At 38.0% G+C, this 16,286-nt stretch overlaps 1 long non-coding RNA gene across 1 annotated transcript; it reads right to left on the reverse strand.

Moving 5' to 3' along the window:
- Nucleotides 1–1,469: 1,469 nt before the first annotated feature.
- On the reverse strand, nt 1,470–16,175 carry LOC139032062 (uncharacterized). Its single transcript, XR_011484611.1, has 2 exons — nt 9,037–16,175; nt 1,470–3,319 (listed from the first exon to the last, which is right to left on the reverse strand). It is a non-coding gene; the product is annotated as an uncharacterized lncRNA (long non-coding RNA).
- Between the last annotated feature and the right edge of the window lie 111 nt (nt 16,176–16,286).

The raw sequence follows: 16,286 nt of genomic DNA on the forward strand, positions 1-16,286 counted from the left end.
TGAGAGTCCTGTGGACTGCAAGAAGATCTAACTAGTCAATCCTAAAAGAAATCAGTACTGAATATTCATTGGAAGGACTAATGCTGAAGCTGAAGCTCCAATACTTTGGCCATGTGATGCAAAGAAATGACTCATTGGAAAAGACACTGATGCTGGGAAAGATTTAAGGCAGGAGGAGAAGGGGACAACAGAAGATGAGATGGTTGGATGGCATCACCGACTCAATGGACATGAGTTTGAGCAAACTCTGGAAGTTGGTGATGGACAGGGAAGCCTGGCATGCTGCAGTCCATGGGGTCGCAGGGTCGGACATGACTGAGCGACTGAACTGACTGATTGTACTCTTTTAATAAACTAGAGACTATCGATACTGATACCACAAGTTAATATCATGTTTACAAGATTAATTATCTATCAGCACCTATATCCATACTATACATATGAGATAAAACATTGTAGATGCAATATGAATTACTAATTCTAGACATAACAAATGAAAAGATAACATGAAAACAAATTCACATTTATATATTATATATTCACAGATCTAAAGACTCATGCACTGATAATGAAGCAGCAGCAATATGATTACTTTATGGTAAGCTTAGTGTAATTGATATAATTGTTTCACAGTGGCCTAGCTTAGACACAGTGAATGAATCCTTATGAAACTTTTATGGTATACAGTATTACAGTCATATTCATAATACGGTGTTGGAAACACTGTTACATTTAAAAAAATCCACCTACCTATGACAACAGGCTGATACACAGGTTCTCCAATTGGAAGGGAGAGAAATGCATACTGTATGATAATGTAATTCTTTGAAAGCAAATTTATAAAGCAGTAGGAAAACTAACACATTATTAATATTAAATGCCACTTATCTTATTTCTATATAAGGTAGGCTTTCCACTTCAACACAAGTCTTGCACATGACATTCTACATGGTGAATCCTTAGGTGGTGATGATGATGACATATCTCACACAGTTCTTATAGTAGTTACTAGACTTTAATACAAGAACTCACACACATACATAACAGATAGGTTGACTAACTGTAGGACATGATGATTATCTACTATTCATCAAGTGGAAGAGGATCATCACAAAGGTCTTTATCCTAGGTGTCTTTGATTCATATTGACTAGGCTGAGAGGAGGAGGAGGAGGGATTGGCTTTGCTGTCCCAGGTGTGGGAGGGGAGGCAAGAGAGGCAGGCAACACTGGGTGTAACTTGATGGAAATACACCCTAATTTCTGACATTTTTGCTTTTTTATTTTTCTATGAATGTTTCCATAAAGTACGAATCCGTCCTCCACTGTGTGCTTTAGTTCCAGCACCAGTAGCATAGAAAGGTCCATGCTGTAAAAGAAGTCAAAAGCAGTTTTTAATTATCAGAACTCTCGCCCTAGATAGTCTAATGTCAGTTTGTTTCCTGGCACCGCTTCTTCCTTCTTCCATGTCTTTTACCTCATTGTGTGGCACTGGTTCGGAAGCACTCTATCTGAGTCATCTCTTGCTAATTCCTCTTGTATCGTGCCTATAAGCTCTTGAATTTCTCTAAGATCCCTATCTTGCAACCCTTCACCCCCACCTTTTTTGTCATTATCCAAAATGTCCTTCATGATTTCCTTGATTGGTTCTGTGTATATCCTGTGAAGTCATACACAACATATGGGCACAGTTTTCTCCAGCAAGAATTTATTCCTTTGGGCTTGACGGTCTTTACAGCTTTTCCTATGATGATGGCATCTTCAATCGTGTAGTCCTTCCAGATTTCCAGGACCTTTCCATGGAGTTCTCTCCCATAGTACTGGTAATCCTTTACATAGAGTGCTACATGTAATGAGCCATAATGGTCCCTATGACTCCCTGATCTAGAGGATGAATTAGAGATGTTGTATTTGGAGGCAGCAAGACCACTTCAACACCTTCAGTGTTGAATTCATGGGGTTCTGGGTGGCCAGGGGTACTGTCCAATAAAAAGAAACTTTAAACTTTAAAAGGCAGTTCTTTACTTGCAATGTAATTACTGACTTCAAGGACAAAGCATCAGTGGAACCAACCTAAGAAAAGGGTTCTCATTATCCAGGCTTCCTTGTTGCAGTACAACCAAAACACTGGCAGCTGGTGTTTTATCTTTTCCCTTCAAGGCTTGTGGGTCAGCAGCTTTATAGATAAAGTGAAGTCGCTCAGTCGTGTCTGACTCTTTGAGATGCCATGGACTGTGGCCTACCACACTCCTCCATCCATGGGATTTTCCAGGCAAGAGGACTGGAGTGGGTTGCCATTTCCTTCTCCAGAGGATCTTCCTGACCCAGGGATCTTATAGATAAAGGCAGTCCTTATCCTAAACCCCACTGCATTCGTGCATAACAGGAGAGTTAGCCTATCCCTTCCTGAATTAAAACTAGTACTCACTTTCCTTCCTTACTAGTAAATGTCCTTTGTGGCACTTCCCCCCTGCCCCCCTCCACCGAGAATAGGGCTCTTTTTGTCTACATTAAAAACCTGTCTAGCCTGTTATTGTTCCTCCTCAATGATTTTCTTAATGGTGCCTGGGAACTGATCTGCTGCATCTTGGTCAGCAGAAGCTGCTGCTCCTGTTAATTTTGACATGTTTTAAGTCAAACCTCTTTCTAAAATGATCAAATCAACCCTTGGTGGCATTAAGATCCTTCACTTTCCATTTAAGTTATCATATAATAATGACCGCTTTTTCTCAAATCATACTAGTAGGTATGCTTTTCTTATAGTAATTCTACACCCACATAAAAGCTGCATTTTTGATATAAGATAAAAAGTTAATTCACAAACGGTAAATTTTCATGCATGCTGGCATAGGTGTAATGATGTTTTCACATATTTCCTTTCATGTTTTTCTTTTTACAATGGTTTTTATGCTGGATTCATTTATCTTGAAATGGCTGGCAACTGCAGCTGCAGACCTCAATCTACAGTATACATCAAGCAATTCAGCTCTTCCCTGAAATGTCATGACTTTTCTCTGCTTCATGGGAGCATTTCTAGAATCACTAGCGGCACTTCATATTGGTCTCATGGTGTTATTCAAGGTCTACAGTATTGCATTAAACACAAAGAAATATATACAAGAACTGCAAGAGATCACTTTTTACTGTGATATGCAGTTTACTGGAAAGATGAAGTGCTCACCTGGAAATGATTAGTGTCTCATGGCATTTTAAGCAGATATCCCCAGAGGAAGAAATAGCAACCCACTCCAGTACTCACAATCGGTCTATAGTCAAGCTGTCTAACAGAGCAGTCACTAGCCACAGGTCATCACTGGGCACCTGAAATATGGCAATTCTGAAATGAATTATGTTGTTGGTATAAACTACACACAGGACTTCAAAGACATATCACATATACACAAAATATATAAAATCTCATTAATAATTTTTACATTGATTATATGTTGAAATTAAAATATTTTGGATTATCATGTCAAATAACTTACATTTTATTTCTACTGAGAAGCACTAGAAAATATACTCCATGAAAATATGCAATAGAGGACATAATAATTATTAAAAGCATTTCAGATTTTGAAGTATCTGTATATAAAGATGGGCTTCCCAGGCAGCACTAGTGGTAAAGAACCTGACTGCCAATGCAGGAGACTTAAGAGATAACAGTTCAATTCCTGGATCGGGAAGATCCCCTGGAGGAGAGCATGGCAATCCACTCCAGTATTCTTGCCAGAAGGGTTCCATGGATAGAGGAGCCTGGAGGGCTAAAAGTCCACAGGGTCGCAAAGAGTCGGACACGACTGAAGTAACTTAGCATGAATGCATGCATATATAAAGATATAAGTCAAAAAGTAAACAAAGAATTTCCAGTGAATTATTTAGATCTAATATATAATTCTGGAAGTCAACTAAGAAATGAACAGCTGGTTAGTTGGAAAATGGAAAAACAGCATTTTTCCACAATAGTACTTCAAAAAAGTAAAATCACATCTGGATACTTTTATTTAAAAAAAGATCAGGTTTATTAGGAAAAGACTTGGATTAGTAAGTTTAAAAACAATAGTAGATCATAAAATCTTGGTCAAAAACATAAGTTCTCCCAAAGAGTCCAAAGTCAAGAAACAGAAAATGTGCTACATTCTGAGCCCACTTCCAGTCCATAGAAAACAACCTAAGATGAAATACTGGGAGCCAAAACAGTATGAGTGGCATTCTCAAATGCCTGCTTTGAATCCTTAGAGAACTCAGAATAGAACATAGAATATTATATTACAATAGAGCTAATAGAATATAACTGTTGTCTTAACAGGAAGAAATAAAGTGAGCTGTGTTCTCCTTGAAGACTAAACAGTATCATGTGCTCCAAAGGAAATATATGAGTTTCAGTTGATCTAGAAAGGACTATTGACAGGAAAGTCTATTAGAAACCAGCAAAATGAGGACCTCTGGTTATCAGAAAATATGAAGGAAGAGAAAAGTACTAGACTCATGAAAAATAAACACAATATTCCTACTTAGAGGCTCCTAACGCTCTTCAACAGGAGATTAAAGAGCCCAGTCCAAGGACACAGGGTCCATTTATAGGTTCAACAAACACTCACTGTCAGACACTACGTGTCAGGCACCATGCTCAGAGCTGAAAATACAAAGTCCTATTAAGACACATTCCCTGCCTCCGAGAAGTGAATAGTATAGTGAGTGATGTAGGCAAATATACCAATAATTACCATCTGGTGTACACATTCTGTCAGAATTTATTTAAAGAAAATATCCCATATACAGTCACAGAGATAGGTCTAAATCAGGGGCTCAGAGAATAGCCTGCAGGCCAAATCTGCCTTCATCTGCCACCTACTTTTGTAAATAAAGTTTAATTGGTTTATGTACTGTCTATGGCTGCTTTTCACTACAATGGCAGGGTTCAATACACAACAGACACTGTAAGGTAAACAAAGACTAAAATATTTAATATCTGACCCTTCACAGAAAATGTTTGCCAATCTCTGATCTAAATCAAATTGGGGAGTCAGGTAAAGTATACTGAAGAAGACAAGAGTCAATACTAAAGTTTTGCATAATAAGTGAGATTTACCTGAAAAAAGTAATAAGCACCCCTCTTTCTATTACCCATTTTTGAGGAGGCATGGGAAATAGGTTGCATAAGCATTCCAGGTTGAGGGAATTTGCCCATGGAAAGGTAAAGAGGCCTAAAACAACATGAAGAACTTAATTTTACCCTAGAGAACACAGAAAAGCTGAAGGCAGTTCTCTTCAGAAATACATGCATTAACAGTAAGTTCTCAGTCATAGAAACACAGCCAACATTGGTTATCCGGTTTTCTCTTATCCCTGCAAGTGAAGCATGCTGCTCCTGAACTTCAAGCTATGAAAACACTCAGGTCAAAACTCAGGGTCTATCACCCACTGGAGCAAGACCTGGAGCAGCCAAATCTCAATTCTCTGCTTTGCTACATAGACAGAAGACCAGCTCTGGCTAAAGTGTGTTACAGTTTCTCTCCAAACCCATTTTCACCAACATAGATTCCAAGATGCATATTTGAGAGAATCAAAAGTCTGAGCCCTATCCCTCAATACAGTACACTAAAAGCAAAAGCCCTATTTGGGGGAGGAATAGAACTCATACTCTATTTTAATGATTAAAAAAAAATTCACCCTAATCCCAGGGAACTTTAACAGCTATCTAAACATGAGAAAATCTAGAGGTGTATCACATTTCATGAATGAATCTCTAGAATAAGACAAAGGGGAAATCATAGAATGCTCATCCATTTTTCTCTGTTTCTCTCTCTTTTTTAAAAAAGTTTTTGGCTAAGCTGTGCTGCATGCAGGATCTTATTTCCTTGACCAGGGTTTGAACCTGTGCCCTTTGAAGATTCTTAACCACTGGATCACCAGGGAAGTTCCTCATTCATTTTTAAAAAAAATATTGTTGTCAGCTTTACAAAGAGATTCTCAAAAGAATTTTTTACTTTAAAATGTAATTTGAGCTCTAAACTATAATTTAATAACTTAAATTACATGTCAAAATTTTAGATGCATATATCTTAAGCAATAAAGCCAGCAATATCTTATAATTAAATTTAGCTCAAAGTATCACTTAAACTTTTGACTAAAATGTACAATTCAAAGGAAAGCAGTTCAAGAAAGATACAAAGATAACTGTCACTAGTCTTATGCCTTGTTTGGAAATCCCATAGATCTTAGTTAATTAAAGACTCTTACTTGGGACACAATGGTGTCCATCTGACACCACAATTTCCATAGAATGTTCACATGCTGTTCAAGATATGTATGTATTCCAATTCAGCAGTCATTAACAAACTCTTGATTGCACTAAAATGTAAAATCAAAGCACTGTGTACTTAGTAACGCTATAATAAGCTGTAACTAAAGATTAACAATACATTTTTTTTGCATCTATATACACTCAGCCATAGCGAGAAGTTTCTTCACAGTGGCAGCTGTTAGGTTCTTCCACTGTAAAATAAAGTTATTACTTTTGTGCAACATTTTATTCAGTTCAGTTGCTCAGTTGTGTCCCCATGGACTGCAACACACCAGGCCTCCCTGTCCATCACCAACTCCTGGAGTTTACCCAAACTCATGTCCATTGAGTCGGCATGAGGCATCCAACCATCTCATCTCTGTCGTTCCCTTCTCCTCCTGCCCTCAATCTTTCCCAGCATCAGGGTCTTTTCCAATGAGTCAGTTCTTCACATCAGGTGGCCAAAGTATTGGAGTTTCAGCTTCAACATCAGTCCTTCAATGAACACCCAGGACTGATCCAGGACCTTTAGGATGGACTGGTTGGATCTCCTTGCAGTCCAAGGGACTCTCAAGAGTCTTCTCCAACACCACAGTTCAAAAGCATCAATTCTTTGGTGCTCAGCTTTCCTTATGGCCCAACTCTCACATCCATACATGACTACTAGAAAAACCACAACTCTGACTATATGGACCTTTCCTTAAAGTAATGTCTCTGCTTTTTAATATGCTATCTAGGTTGGTCATAGCTTTTCTTCCAAGGAGGAGGCGTCTTTTAATTTCATGGCTGCAGTCACCATCTGCAGTGATTTTGGAGTCCAAGAAAATAAAGTCCGTCACTGTTTCCATCATTTCCCCATCTAGTTGCATGAAGTGATGGGACCAGATGCCATGATCTTAGTTTTCTGAATGTTGAGTTTTAAGCCAACTTTTTCACTCTCCTCTTTCACTTTCATTAAGAGGCTCTTTAGTCCTCCTTACTTTCTGCCATAAGGGTGGTGTCATCTGAATATCTGAGGTTATTGATATTTCTCCCAGCAATCTTGATTCCAGCTTATGCTTTATTCAGCCCAGCTTTGAGTCTAGATAAATAAGCATTTTCTCATCAATCTTTTCCATTGATGAATATCAATTATGCCTTAGACAAAGATCATCAATGGAAAAGACTGATAAGGAAATGTATATTTATCTAGACTCAATAAAACTTTCCACAAAAATAGTAACTTTACAGTGGAGGAACCTAATAGCTGCCACTGTAAAGTTAACATTACCAATGATGGGACATAATGACATCATGTGACTCCTGATATGATGTCCTGGGAAGCACACAATATGACCTCTAGATTTGTCCTGCCAAGAAATGGCATAAATTGAATATAATCATGAGGAAATTTTAGAAAAATCCAAATTGAAGGATAGTCTACCAAAAAAAAAGTCTATCCTTTCCAAAAATTTCAGTGTTTCAAAACATTCAAGATAAAAACAAGAGAAGATTTATGTGTGTTGCTCGGTCGTGTCTCAGGACTAATTGGAACCCCATGTAGCCCACCAGGCTCCTCTGTCCATGGAATTTCCAAGGCAAGAATACTGCAGTGTGTTGCCATTTTCTACTCCAGGGGATCTTCCTGACCCAGAGATCCAATCCCGTCTCCTGCATTGGCAGGCAGATTCTACTGTGCCACCTGGGAAGTCCTTTTGCATTTATAATATTCTCTCAAGAGTTATAAACTAGTGCCACAGGCCACAAGGAAGTAAAAAGACTATGTCTTACAGAAAAAAGGCAAGGAGTTGAGGAGGATCAAGATGAGTGCAGGGCCTTGGTGGTAGCATTCATGGGTAGGTGGGCCTCTAAGGGAAACCAGTAAGACTCTTCCAACAGCTTAACGGACAAACAGGTGTGGCAATGTGGCCCCAGGGAATCAGGCCCTACGGAATCAGTATCTCTGCAGAGATACTTCCACATCTCCAGACATGATACACACTCTCCTGTGTACATATATTTAGAATCCTTTTTGGCAAACACATAGACTGTGCTACCATTTTCTCTTAAGCAATCACAACCTACATGGACAATAAAAGTTATAGTCAAAATCCACAAGGTCCTTGAAGTAGAAAGAACAGTGAAAGCTGCATCTTAATTTAATGTCATCACAAAGGCTCGCTGAAACATCAACTCTTGAATTTTATAAACTCCATTTTGCAAAACTGCTCCATAGAAACCTACAACTAACCAAATTTCTAGTGCTTAGTATACGCAGCTGAATAAAACCTTGGTATATAAATTCAGCTGTCACCCTCCTAAATAATTCAAATGCCATTTTCAGATTATTCTGTATAAAGGCTTACATTTTAATTTCAACTTTCATAATATAAATCTAATGCTAATTGTGTAATTTTTTTTTTTTTTTTACATATGGCTACTATACTTCTCTGATCCATTAAGAATGAAAGAGCCATCAGGATCCAAGGGGCATCCATTTAATTCACAAAGATCATGATCTGTTAAGCCACTGAATAGGCAGTATATTGAATGCAACATAACTGGAGTTTCACCATGAAAGTTTTCTGATGCTGCACCTGAAGTTGTTCTTTACCTTCCTTTATGACTATTTCCATAATATCAACATAAAGAGGACCAGAAAATAAAAGTAGATCACAAACTAATAGTAAGATAATTGCTAAAACTCTCAATTGATTAAAATTACATTTTCTATTTTATTTCAGTATCAGCTGCTGAAATAACTCTTTCTTACATGAGATTTCTTAACCTGGCTTCATGAGGCATCACTGGTGAAGTAGCACCATCTCTTTCCCAATGGGTAGGTTTGGAGAGGTAAATTTATTCAAACTTCAGCAAATATCTTGGCTAAAATGAAACCAAAGAACATAAAAAAGGCAAATAATATTTTTCCATAAAGGTTTTGATGATTCCATTTAAACCAAAATTGACATTTTAAGTAGAAGATGGCATATAAATTGGCTAAATTAATCCACTTTATAAATATGGATACTGTTCAGAGTCAACAGCCATATTCCATACATATTAAGTTTTATACTTCACCACTTTCTTAAAACAGAGGCAAAAATAGAATTGATATATCGCAAGTAAATAAAAACTATACATATGCCAGGACTTTGCTGGTGGTCCAGTGTTTAAGAATCCATCTGCAATCTAGGGGATGTGGGTTCAAACCCTGGTTGGGGAACTAGGACCCCACATGCTACAGAGCAACTAAACCCACACACTGCAACTACTGAGCACGTATGCTGCAACTAGAGAGTCCATGCACCACAGCAAAAGATACTGCATGATGAAACGAAAATCCCAAGTGCTGCAGCTAGGATCTGATGCAGCCAAATAAATAAACAAATAGTTTTTAAAATAAATAAAGCAAAGACTGTTATAAGAGACAATGATGGATACTACATAATAATCAAGGGATCAATCCAAAGAGACATTATAATTGTTCTATACATCTGTGTCTCTTTTTCTGTCTTGCATAATTGTAAATATGGACCCCACGGACTGTAGTCTGCCAGGCTCCTTTGTCCATGGGATTTCCCAGGCAAGAATATTGAAGTGTGTTGCCATTTCCTTCTCCAGGGGATCTTCCCAATCCAGGGATCGAACCCAGGTCTCCTGCATTGCAGGAGGATTCTTTACTGACTAAGACACCAGGTCTCAGCTTTCTAAATTCATATGCACCCAACATAAAAGCACCTCAATATAGAAAGCAAATCTATATTATATATAGAAATGTATCTATATATATTTCAGCAGTATACAATCAACAGTAATACAATAATAGTGGGGGACTCTTATCAATCCCCCTTACATCAATGAACAGAAAATCAATAAGGAAACAAAGATCTTAATAGACATATTACACCATTGGGCTTAGTTGATATTTATAGTACATTACATCTGAAAGCAGCAAAATACACATTCTTCTTAAGTGCATGTGGAACATTCTCCAGGATAGATCACAAGTTGGGCCACTAGGTCAGCCTAAGTAAATTTAAGAAAACTGAAATAATACCAAGCATCTTCTCTGACCACAATGCTATGAGATTAAAAATCAACTACAAGAAAAAAACTGTAAAAAACACAAACTTATGGAGACCAAACCATATGTTACTAAACAATCAATGTATCACTGAACAAATCAAAGAAGAAATAAAACAAAAATGAATGAAAATGAAAACACAAGGATCCAAAACCTATGGAATACAACAAAGACAGTTCTAAAAGGGAAGTTTATAGTAACACAATCTTGTTGTTGTCGTACACAATCTTGTTGTTGTCATTCAGTCACTCAGTCGTGTCCGACGCTTTGCAACCCCATGGACTGCAGTATGCCAGGCTTCACTGTCCATCATCATCTCCCAGAGCCTGCTCAAACCCATATTCATTGAGTCAGTGATGCCATCCAACTATCTGATCCTCTGTCATCCCCGTCCCCACCTACCTGCAAACTTTCCCAGCATCAGTGTCTTTTCCAATGAGTCAGTTCTTCGCATCAGGTGGCCAAAGTATTGGAGCTTCAGCTCCAGCATCAGTCCCTCCAATGAACATTCAGGAATTGATTTCCTTTAGGATGGACTGGGTGGATCTCCTTGCAGTCCAAGGGACTCTCAAGAGTCTTCTCCAACACCACAGCTCAAAAGCATCAGTTCTTCGGTGTTCAGCCTTCTTTATGGTCCAAATCTCACATCCCATTAATGACTACTGGAAAAACCATAGCTTCGACTATATGGACCTTTGTCAGCAAAGTAATGTCTCTGCTTTTAATACAATCTTAACTTCAGGATATAAGGAAAATTTCAAATAAGGAACCTAACCTTACACCTAAAGTCACTAGAGAAAGAAGAACAAACAAAACCCAAACTTAGTAGAAGGAAAGAAATCACAAAGATTGGAGCAGAAACTCAATGTTATGTCACAGCCTGGATGGGAATGGAGTTTGGGGAAAATGGATACATGTATACGTATGGCTGAGTCCCTTCACTGTTCACCTGAATCTATCACAACATTGTTAATATGCTATACTCTAATACAAAATAAAAAGTTTATTTTTAAAAGATCAAGCAGCAATAAATGAAATAGAGACCAAAAAAAAACAGCAAAAATCAACGAAACTAAAATCCAGTTTTTTGAAAAGACAAAGGAAACTGATAAACTTATTGCCAGATTCATCAAGAAAAAAGGAAGAGGACTCAAATCAATAAAATTAGAAATGAAAAAGGAGAAGTTACAAGGGACACCATAGAAATATAAAGGATCATATGAGATTACTACGAGCAAGCCAATAAAATGGGCAACTTTGAATACATGAGCAATTTCTTAGAAAGGTACAATCTGAGACTGAACCAGGAAGAAATAAAAAATATGAATACACCAATCACAAGTACTGAAATTGAAATTGTAATTTAAAAACTTCCAACAAACAAAAGTCCAGGAACATATGGCTTCACAGGTGAATTCTACCAAACATTTAGAGAATAGTTAACACCTATCCTTCCGAAACTATTCCAAAATATTTCAGAGGAAGGAACACTCCAAACTCATTCTATGAGACCACCATCTACTTGATACCAAAATCAGAGAAAGATACCACAAAAAAAAAAAGAAAGAAAATTATAAGCCAATGTAACTGATGAACATAGAAAATCCTACACAAAATACTAGTAGACCAAATCCAACAATCTATTAAAAGGATCATACACCATTATTAAGTGGGATTTATCCCAGGGATGTAAGGATTTTTCAATATCCACAAATCAATCAGTGTGATTCACCACATTATAAGTTGAAAAAGATCAACAACAACCAAATGATCATCTCAATAGATGCAGAAAAAGTTTTTGACAAAATTCAACACCCATTTATGGTAATAAACCCCCAGAAGTGGGCTTAGAGGGAACCTATCTCAACATAACAAAGTCTGTAAATGACAAACCTATAGCTAACATCATACTGAACAGTGAAAAACTGAAAGCATTTCTTCTATGATCAGAAACAAGACAAGGATATCCACTCTTGCCACTTTCATTGAACACAGTTTTAGAAGTCCCAGCCACAGAAATCAGAGTAGAGAAAGAAATAAAAGGAATCCAAATTGGGAAAGAAAAACTGTCACTGTTTGCAGATGGTTCTATACATAGAAAATCCTACAGATGCTACCAGAAAACTACTAGAGCTCATCAATGAATCTGGTAACGTTGTAGGATACAAAATTCATACATACAGAAATCTCTTGCTTTTCTGTACACTAACAACAAAAGATCAGAAAGAGAAATTCAAGAAACAATCCCATTTACCATCACATCAAAAAGAGTAAAACACAAAGGAATAAATGTATCTAAGAAGGCAAAAGATTTATATCCCCCAGACTATAAAACGTGGCAAAAGAAATGGAAGATGACACAAACATTTCCAATCCAAGAAAATCCTTGTTCTTGGATTGGAAGAATCAATTTGTCAAAATGACTATACTTCCCAAGGATATTTACAGATTCAACGAAATCTCTATCACATTACCAATGGCATTTTTCAGAAAATTAGAAAAAAAATTTAAATTTGTATGGAAACACACACACACACACACACACACACACACACACACACACAAACCCATATGAGTCAGAGCAACCATGAGAAAGAAAAAATGGAGCTGGAGGAGTCTGGTTCCCTGACTTCAGACTATACTACAAAGCTACAATAGTCAAAACAGTATGGTACTGGCACAAAATTAGAAACACAGAACAGGAGAAAAAGCCTGCTGGGCATATAAAAGCCATGTTCACACTACACCATAGTCTACTAAGCATTATGTCTAAAAAAAAAATGTAGGAGCTTCCCTGGTGGCTCAGTGGTAAAAAAATCTGCCTGCCAAAACAGGAGATATGGGTTCAACTCCTAATCTGGGATGATCCCACATGACATGAAGCAACTAAACCTGTGTATCACAACTACAGAGCCTGTGTTCTAGAGTCCAGGAGCTGCAACTCACACACCCTAAAGCCCATGCTCTGTACCAACAGAAGCCACTGCAAGGAGAAGCCCACATACCACTAGAGAGTAGCCCCTGTTCTATGCAACTAGAGAAAAGCCTGTGCAGCAGTGAAGACCCAGCACAGCCAAAAATAAACGAAATAAATAAAAATTTTAAAATAAAAAAACAATGCACTCACCTTAATTTAAAAATACATTTTTTTGTGAAGAAAAGCTAACCATCATCTGAGCCTTCAGCCACTCATAGTAGTAAAATCAAAGATCACTGATCAGAGATCACCATAAAAAACATAATAATGAAAAAGCCTGAAATACTGCAAGAATTGCCAAAATGTGACACAGAGACATGAAGTGAACAAATACAGTTTAAAAAATGGCATCAATAGACTTGCTCAATTCAGTGTTGTCATAAAGCTAAATCTATAAAGAATGTAATATTGTGAAGCACATAAAGAGGAGCAAAATTTTAAAAAGCATGCCTATAAATACTTGTCAGCCCAAGGTAAATTCAAATTTTCCTTCCTGGAACTTTCCTTTCTGGAACTTTCTTCCCAAATATTTTCCATCCAAAGTCAGTTAAATCCCCAGATGCTGAACCTACCCATATGGAGGGTCAACTGTACCTAGGAGTCATCCACTCATACATGGTAACTGAAGCTACGGAGAATGAATGAAATCATCCAGGAATAACATGAACAGCAGAAGAGAATGAGAAAAAAAAGTCACACAGGTGAGAATTAAATGAGAGGGATGTAGCAGATAGAAGGAAGGAGTTTTCATGGCAAAGTCATCAACAGTGTTGACTACCAAAGGGTTTATATAAGGTTTTAAAAATGTCCATTTATCAATTGAGATGTCACTCATTTTCTTAAAATACTGAAAGAAAAAGGAAATATTCAACATGTTTTCCCAAGGACAAGAGAGAGCTAATATTTCACATAAAAAGAAGCCAGCTGAAAAACAAGTGTCTAAAACCTGATGAGAGCATATTTAATAGTGATATCAAAGGACATAAGCAGGAATTTAATGAAGACTCAATGCTAGAGCAAATGTGATCACCGATCTAATCTTAACTCTTTTTCCATAGGATTATTATACATTACTAATGAGAATATTAATTAACACAATCAACTACAATGGTCGATTGGAATCATTTAGCAAAATGTTAATAATTTGTGTAACAAGTGTTCATTTTCTAACCTGAAATTCTATACCTAAACCTTTATCCTGCAGAATATACTTGTATTGAACAAAATGATATGTACAAGATTATTCATTACAGCACTGTCTGAAGCAGAAAAAGATGGGAAACAACCCAACTATACATCAAGACACAACTTTAGTTATAGTATATCCATTCAATCTACATATCTGTGAAAAAAAATTAGGATGCTCTCTATGTACTGATATGAAAATCTTTTGGATATAGATATATAATGCAAAAAATAAAAGTAGAGAAAAGTGTGAAGTTACTTTTGCTCTGTAAAAGCAGGAAAAATAGAATACTATTTGTATTTCCTTGAATATAAATGAAGCATCTGGAGAGCTAAGAATCTAAAATAGTGGTTACCTACAGAGGAGCAGATGGTGGACAGGAAAGGAAGGTGGAAAAGAATAAGACCTCACAGTTAACATTTTCATGGTTTATGAATCACGAGAATATATGACCTCGAAAATTGAGCTAAAAAACGGTTTCAATTTTGAATGTAATGATTTCTAGACTCAAGGTGACAGAAATAAATGGTAGAGTTTAAGCTTCGTCATCTATTTTTCTCCATGAAGCAACTGAGAGAATAAGAAGAAATGAAAGGGTTGAAAAAGGTATAAGGAGCTAGAAGAAAACGACGTTTGAAACAGAAGCTGTAGAGACTGGAACTGGGAGCTTTGAAAATACACTAGACATGACTAAGAATTCTACATATTAAAAGAAAAAAAAAAGATACGTTGACCGTGTTCAGTAAAATATGTGCCTAGAACTGTGTCATCTGTTCAAAGAGGATATGTAAAAGTCATCTTTTAGGATAATTTACATAGGCACATGACATCATGAAGAAATGCCAAACCAGATCAGTCCCTGCTCCCCACCGCCCACCCCATTCTTTGTCCCCCGGTGTATTTCCAGAGCCAAGCACAGTGCCTGGCACAGGCTGAGGCTCAAAAATTCACCAACTCAATAAATCCATTAACTTTGGCCTTAAGGGAAATCAAGAAAGCAGCCCTTTGCATCAAAGTCAGAACAGAGGAATCTGTCCTGTTTCTGTACGCTATTTTCAATACGCGAAGGGAGTGTCAGATTTACCGAGAAGCAGACAACAGAAAGAAGAGTCCCTCCAACCGAGATCATAAAGGCTACGTTTCCCGAACCCTCCCCCTCTCAAAATCCCGGACTCCTTCCCAGCCTGGAGGATGTGGGTAAACGACTGGGGACGTGGTCCGACCGGCCCGGTAAAGTGAAAGAATGTTGGTCGCTCAGTCGACTCTGACCGCAAGGACTGTAGCCTGCCAGGCTCCTCTGTCCACGGAATTCTCCAGGCAATTCTCTGGAATACTGGAGCGGGTAGCCATGCCCTCCTCCAGAGGATATTCCTCACTCAGGAATCCAACCCGACTCTCCTGCATTGCAGGTAGATTCTTTATCGCCTGAGCCCCCAGGGAAGCCCAAAATCGTGGATCGGCAATGAGGCCACAAATCCTTCATTCGTCCAGCTCCCCATGTTTCCCGCCTTAGATGGCTCGCCGCGGAGTGTTCTGAATGTTCACGTACCCTTGTGTGAGTCACACATACTGATTAACGGTTCACGACAAACTCTTAAAATCACAGACAGAATGGCCGGGCAACCACACACACAGGCAACGACAGACGAGAGCACCTCAGCCTCCGGCATTCCCAGAATGCTCTTCGCCTTACGCTGGGGGCGGGAGCGGGGGGGGTGGGGGCGGGAGCGGGGGCGGGAATATAAATTCTGCGCCTGCGCAAAGCGTAGGTTA

This window comes from Odocoileus virginianus, chromosome 29, assembly GCF_023699985.2.
Source record: "Odocoileus virginianus isolate 20LAN1187 ecotype Illinois chromosome 29, Ovbor_1.2, whole genome shotgun sequence".
Lineage (NCBI taxonomy): Eukaryota > Metazoa > Chordata > Mammalia > Artiodactyla > Cervidae > Odocoileus > Odocoileus virginianus.